Source organism: Mizuhopecten yessoensis, unplaced genomic scaffold (assembly GCF_002113885.1).
Source record: "Mizuhopecten yessoensis strain PY_sf001 unplaced genomic scaffold, ASM211388v2 scaffold716199, whole genome shotgun sequence".
NCBI lineage: Eukaryota > Metazoa > Mollusca > Bivalvia > Pectinida > Pectinidae > Mizuhopecten > Mizuhopecten yessoensis.
In genome coordinates, this window is record NW_018479997.1 from 30,698 (window position 1) to 37,931 (window position 7,234).

General features: G+C 37.0%; 1 pseudogene; it reads right to left on the reverse strand.

Moving 5' to 3' along the window:
• Positions 1-428: 428 nt before the first annotated feature.
• LOC110442059 lies at positions 429-2,254 on the reverse strand (annotated as a pseudogene).
• Between the last annotated feature and the right edge of the window lie 4,980 nt (positions 2,255-7,234).

Below are 7,234 nucleotides of genomic sequence, written 5' to 3' on the forward strand. Positions count from 1 at the left end.
TATAAGATTATAAAAACGGTAGGAATAATGTTTCACCATACAGACATTTAAAATAATGCTTCTCCTTCATTTAAGTTATAAAATAGTAATTCATTGATTGTTGTTTGCGTAGAGATATCATCTACATGTATATGTTAGTCTTCATTTTACAGATTTAATACTATATTACATCTAGCCAAAAGATAAAAGCAATAATGGAATTGAACTACAGAAATAAGGTTGAAATTAACACAATCTTCCACGTTTAAGCAAAAACTACAAAAGATTATTGAAAGCTCATGCTGAAATGTGAGTTGCAGAAATGTCGGTTTCTCAATAAAATGGCAGTCAATACATTCGTGTTATAGATATAAAAAAATTGTATAATATACATAAAAATATGTTATTATATATCAAACATCTCTATAATATATATCAAACATTTATGTTATACATTAATTTATCAAATATTTTTTGATAATATAAAAAATTCTACTATTACATAAACAAGTAGCTTCTAATTGGTTTACCTTGATTTCTACTGTAACCCACACAACATCTAATAAACATATACTAAAAAGAATTATAATCATCGCCATTGTTCGCTCAAAAAATACTAGTTTGATTTAACAGCACGAAATTCAAACTCGCACGGAGCGTTTGACCCTCCAGGACGTGGTAGTAATGTTGGAAGATCGTCTTGGTCTGTAGGTACAAGTTCAAACCTCTGCACTAACGACGTCAGAATCAGAAAGAGTTCAAGTCTAGCCAAAGACTCACCAAGACAAACACGTCTTCCCAAAGAAAATGCCATTACCGACTTTTCCAATCCCGTAAGCTGACCATCCTCTCCTAGATATCGATCCGGATTAAATTTTTCAGGGTCACGGAAAGTGTCAGGATCGTTTAAAACTGAACCAAGGTTAGCCGTGATGAGTGAGCCCTTTGGAATTGTCATTCCCCTGAACTTTATGTCGCATCCCGCTCCATGAGGAACCCCCAATGGTGCAATATTCCCCTTGCGGAGAACCTCTGTGATGAATGCTTGGAAATAAGGCATGTTAGGTTTGTCGTTGAGGGACGGAAATCTGGCCGATCCTACCACAGTGAATATTTCCTGCCGCAGTTTGTCTTGGACGTCTTTGTGATGAAGGAGAAACAAGATAGCCCACCGCGTCGTAGTGGAGGTGGTTTCAGTCCCAGCAACAAACAAATTCAGAACGGATGCTTTGACATTAAAATCCTCAAACACTGGATCATCTGAGTGGTGTTTGGTTTTTTGTCTGAGAAAGGCATCAATGAAATCTCTTATATTGTCTTCGTCGAACGTTCGCTTATGCTCGTCAATTTCTTCTTGGATGAAGTTCAGAAGAGTTTGAAAATTATTGATGATTTCTTTCACTTGGAAGACGTCACCTGGTAGGTGACGTACCCATGGCATAACATTTGCAACTCCTCCAGCTGTGTTCAAGCGAAACAGTTCATTCATAAGGAACATGAGATTCTTAAACTTCTTGTCGTTGTATTCGAACCTTTCCCCGAATACGATACTGCAAATTATGTTAGAAATGCTGATCTGAATGATGTTTTTAGCATTGCAGGGTTTACCGTTTTGGTCTTCGATCACACCGAGAAAGTCCTCCACTTCTTCCAATACACGGCTTTCTAACGATTTCTTTCCAAATCCGAAATCACGTAGTGTTGACATTGCAAGCGTCCTTGTTCGTTTCCATTGCTCACCGGAGGTTGCAAGTATCCCTTTTTTCTTCAAAAGTACAGATCCAATGAAGTTATCGGGTCGATCTGAGAACACATCAGCCTGTTTTATAAATGCTTCCCTTATCGCATCCGGACCATTGATGATTACAGAAAGCCTCATTCCTAGCTTGAGGCAGAACACGTCGCCATATTGTGCACGAAGACCTTTGTACGTTTTCGGGAGATTACCTTTCAAAATCAGAGGTATGTGTCCAACGAAAGGGTAGCTCGGTGGGCTTGGTGGGATGTTGCTCGGCCATCGATAAGACCAGCTTACCAATAAGACTAACAGCACAGCAACAATGGCCACTGTCACTCCATCAAAACTCAACAACCAGTCCAGCTCCATTGTAAACGTAAACTACAGTCAGCGAAGTGCTGTAAGAGTCAGGACACAGAAAGTACACACATAAATATCAGGTCGTTCTATATATTAACCCTGCTATACACATGTATACACCGTAACTGTCCGTTCAGTACGATAGCAGATCAGGCCCAGATACTTGTGATTCATTTTTACAGTTTACAGTGTAGACTCATAGTAGGGCTGTTGTAGAAGACGTCTGGCTTTTTTATAGTCAAAATTGAATCGTGTTATTACACCTCAATTTCTACCACAGAACAAAATTTTTATTGCGTAACATTTATCCTTCCAGATATTAAGCATGTCTGTGTTAATGTATTTCGTACAGGCTCACGATTGTGTATAAAGTATGTGATGGGATCATAACTTTCCCTTAAAATGAAAATAATATGGAAGTTGCTTGGTATACCCATGTCAAGAATAATGTCAATAATGACTTTGGCAGACATTATTTGTCGAACATATTGATGATTTTGTCTGAAAAGTAACTTTTGAATGCAGAATTTGAGTGGCGCAATATTGTATTGAATATTATAATTTATGTATTTATCATTATCGAGAAAAATGACAGAAAATGCTTCAAATCTCAAGAATGATGGCATCTTTTATTATTGGATATTTTACAATAATTCATAAAGCTAACAAGGCTATTTATATAAGTCAAGCCAGATTACCTGAGTGAGAACCTGCAGTACAGGTAAAATCTCACTTGCTTTGTGTGCTTTTTTCCAACTTCAGCCTTGTTGGTTTGTGCTCAGTTGTGGATTATTCAGTGGAAATATATGCCTTTATTCTAGAGATTTGACACATTTTCTTACATTTTTCGCGATACAAAGTGGCTATGTTTACCTGGATACGTGACCGTGTCTACATGTGTTATTTTACATGCGTCGAATTGGGCCGTTTAAAAATGTCCGAAAACACAATTTATACATTAAAGAAAATTGGAAAGAGCAGCTTATATATGTAGCTATAATATAGAAATATGCTTCAAAATCAAGTCTATGTTTTTACACAACGCCGTGTGTATTGTTAAGCAGTACTCAATTTACACCAAATACGATTGTCAACACACAACGTTCGTCCATAGTCCGCACAAATGTTGGCAAGCAATAATCGTCCTGATTTTCATCATTCGCACAACGCACGCACACTACACATCGTGAAACATTGTGCGATCCCACAACTGTACTTTGAATTCCACCTTTTAGCTTTCTTTTCCTCGTAGTAACACATCATCTTCCTTGCTATAGACGTAACATGTCGCGATGGGTGATTCGCTGCTGCAGAGACTGTTGTTAGAATCGGAAGTGTTTATATTGAACTTGATTCTTTAATGCTGTGTTCAAAGTTACAGGACTTTACTGGCGTTCGTTGATTCGAATCTTCAGAGCCTGTGATTATTTGTCACAATATATTCGCTTCTGCTGAGTCTTTATTCAATATTTATTCAATACTTCTGTGTTCTTAGTATTAGGATTGTACATATCTTAAGCATTAAGAGCTGACATGTTGCAGTTGATTAAAAGTTCATGTGTTCTAAGTATTATTAACAAAGCATGTGTTTCGTTGATTCCCAACTCAAGCGTTCTAGGTAGAAATTTATAGGATTCTTCAGAGTCGGCCTGACTGTTTTACTATTCCAGAGCCTGTTTAAGTATTGAAACTGTATTTGTAAAACTTAGGTAGCTATTCCAGAGCCTGTTTAAGTATTGAAAATATATTTGTAAAACTTAGGTAGCTATTCCAGAGCCTGTTTAAGTATCGAAAATATATTTGTAAAACTTAGGTAGCTATTCCAGAGCCTGTTCAAAGTACCAGGAGTTTATATGTCACAATCATTTTACTTATCAAGTTGATTTTTAATGAGTATAATGAGTTTTCATGTCACAGCTGATTCGCTTCTTCAGAGTTTCTAAGTTTGTTTACTGTATAGTAAGTAATATTTGCGGGGAATTTATTTTCACTATATACGCGGTGGATTGCTTTTCACGCTATTCACAGGCGTCAATTATATCACAAAATTAAATACTCTGCAAATATCTATAACAAGTTTCCCTGAATATTTATTTACAGACACAAAAGAAACACGCATATGTTTGCCCAATTTAAACTCCCGCGAACTAGTTCTGATCGGAACAACATTGAAATATTAGCCTCGCGAAATTAAACTACTGTACACTATCAGACGTTCATATATATGACAGTTGATATCATTATTCCTGAGCTTACCAATTATTTATATATCATAACTTGTTCACTATGCCAGATCCTGCTCCAAGTGTTCGATAGTTGTTAGATTTTGTAAGGCTAATATTTCGAGGCTGTTCCCATCAGAATAAGAACGCTGGGATTAAATTACGCCAAACATGGTACAAAGCAAAAAGGTTGTGCTTTTGTTATTGTTGTATTCGAATGGTGGCATTTATTTTACTTTTCTTTTCTTTTTTTTTAATATCAAAGTGTTATTTTATTAATTTTCAATACGAATTGGAATTTCTCTTTCATTTTCAATGTTAAGCAGTAAAGGAATAAACAGGATTTTTTGTCTGTGCATAACATTATCTTTAACGGATATTATGTTTCAGAGCTGTAATATTCGCTGGGTATTTGATTTCGTGCTATCTTTGGTTACCGCGAATATTTTCAATTATACAGTATAAGTATATATATCACAAGTGATTCACTATTTAAGAACTAGTTATAAGAATCCGGAGTTCACATGCCATAGTTGATTCGCTTTCACAGAACCCGTCTTATAATCAGGAGTTTACATATAACAATAGATTCGCTACTCCAGTGCTCAAAGTACATTGCATCAGGACGTTTGATAGATGTGCTGAATTGCGCAAGTGTTTTCTACCCATGTTCTTGTATATTAAGGGTCGTTAACAGGCTTTGATTTTCAACTTCATCTACTAGACTGGAAGATCTTGCATGATCAAGGACTGTGTCTAAGATCAGATTTGACCGGAGACAAAACACTGGTTTCACATGAGGAGCGGCAGACACTCGTCATCAGCTAATCTTCTGGTACCCGTTACTATGTGTCGGTCCTTCATGTTTACTGTGTTGTTGATGTTGTACTTTCATTTTGAAACGTTTGACATTGAGTTCAGGTTTAGTCTTTGTTGACTCTATGGTGTATTTATCATTGTTTATTGATGCTGTTTGAAATTCATATTAAAGCAGGAATTATGTTTTTTCCACCAGATTATCACAAGTTGAAACACTTTAAAAAAACAACAACTTTATATTCTCTGATGATTGAATTAAAATGGGATGATCACGTAAAATTCGAAACGGCATTGAACTAGAATTGATCTTTAAGCATGGGCGGATTGGTCGAGTGGTTAACACTCCGGCCTTCCAAGCAGGCGGCCGGGGTTCGATCCCCGAAGTCGCCGTACGCATGGGATATTAGAGAAAGTGTTTTTCTCCTGCCCACACAACCCCAACAACCCAGGTGGAGTATAAAATGATCTGTGCTGTAGCATTCAAGTGAGGTGTCACTATAAATGATACCGTTGGAAGCACGGTCATACTACAAACAGAACACAATACATCTCCAGCACACACACAGGCATACACACATAGGGAGATATTAGCCAGGTGGCATAGGACTAGAAGTTAGCGCCTTATAAGGCAGCCCCTGCGAATTCCTCAATGTTGTATTGATTAATATATATATGCTTATTGTATTGACCGTATAAAAATTGTATTTCTATGTACTGTAAAGCGCTTTAGAGTGGCTGCTGTTAGCTAGATAGGGCGCTATATCAAATGTTGTATATTTTTTATTTTATCTCATAACAATTAGCAAACCAACAGTCAAATACCTATGTTGACATCAAATGTTAGGTTTCATTAAATACATTTAACTCTAGAAAATACCAGAGTCCAGTCGTTTTAAAGGGGATTAGCTTAATCAGTGACAAAACCATTAATCGAGTCAAACATTTTCCAGATAGTTATTAGTATTACATGCAAGATAAAGAGTTTTTAACTTGGATGTCGCACAAATTATTAAAGGTTGAAAATGTCGTTAAACAGGTTTTAAGCTAGTCCTCTTATGAACAACTCGTCGGCCCAGTACTCAATATGACATTTCAATATGAAGTTTACATGAGATAGTAAACAGTGAAGACTTTTACTTTTCGACAAAACATTTAGCGTAACTTTAAAGTTCAGTACTATATAATGTGAACTGAACGTAGGGAACAGATGACTGCACCTATACAATTAGGTAATCGATACAGAATTTCAAAACTGAATAACACAGCAACATTCAGCTGTTTCGTCTTTCTAGGACCCATTGTTGAGGCTAAGTGCCACACAGGTAGAAATCCAAATTGGTTTGAATTACTGCTGAAGCAAACAGGGGGTTCATACATGTGTAGTTACAGCGGAGTTACATCCCTTTTACCTTATTTCATAGTACAAAAGATGCGATAGTTTTGAAATATCATCTGTTAAATCGTTCTAACCCGTCACGACTGGTACGTGGGTTCGATACCTACGTGGGGCAGTCGTCAGGTACTTACCGTAAGTCGGTGTTTTTTCTCCGGGATCTCCTTAAATGGCCAAACCTGTTAATAGGTCGTAAAACACAAGCAAACCAAACCAATCGCTGTCTGAGGTATATATTTTATAAAGGTAGCCGTCATTTGATTTCGTCAAAATATATCCAAATTGTCTTTCTTGTAACCAGTTATTTCATACTGACAATACATTATTTGACATTATATTGAAATATGTTGGCTTGATACAGATGATTTGGCCTGGCGGTAGGGCCAAGCTATGCTCGGTGGGCTCTTCCGGTTTAACGTTCTGGCGGTAGCATGGGTTTGATTCCACAGGGTTTAACGTCCAGTTAAATGTCATTAACAGTTAAGGTCTTTTAAGGACGCCGGTAACCTAGAATAACCTAGAATAGGCTAAGGATGCTTGGGTTCGATGCTTTGGTATTAGCTTTAGTGGTAGGACCAGAGGATTCCACGGTTTTTGCGAGGATAAGAGGATATCCAGTAGATGGTGCTTGGGGATACTCGAGATAAAGAGGGGTTTTACTTTCCATATTCATGTGTCGTGTCCCGTTACTTAGGTCTATTCATCTATTCAATATATCTATGT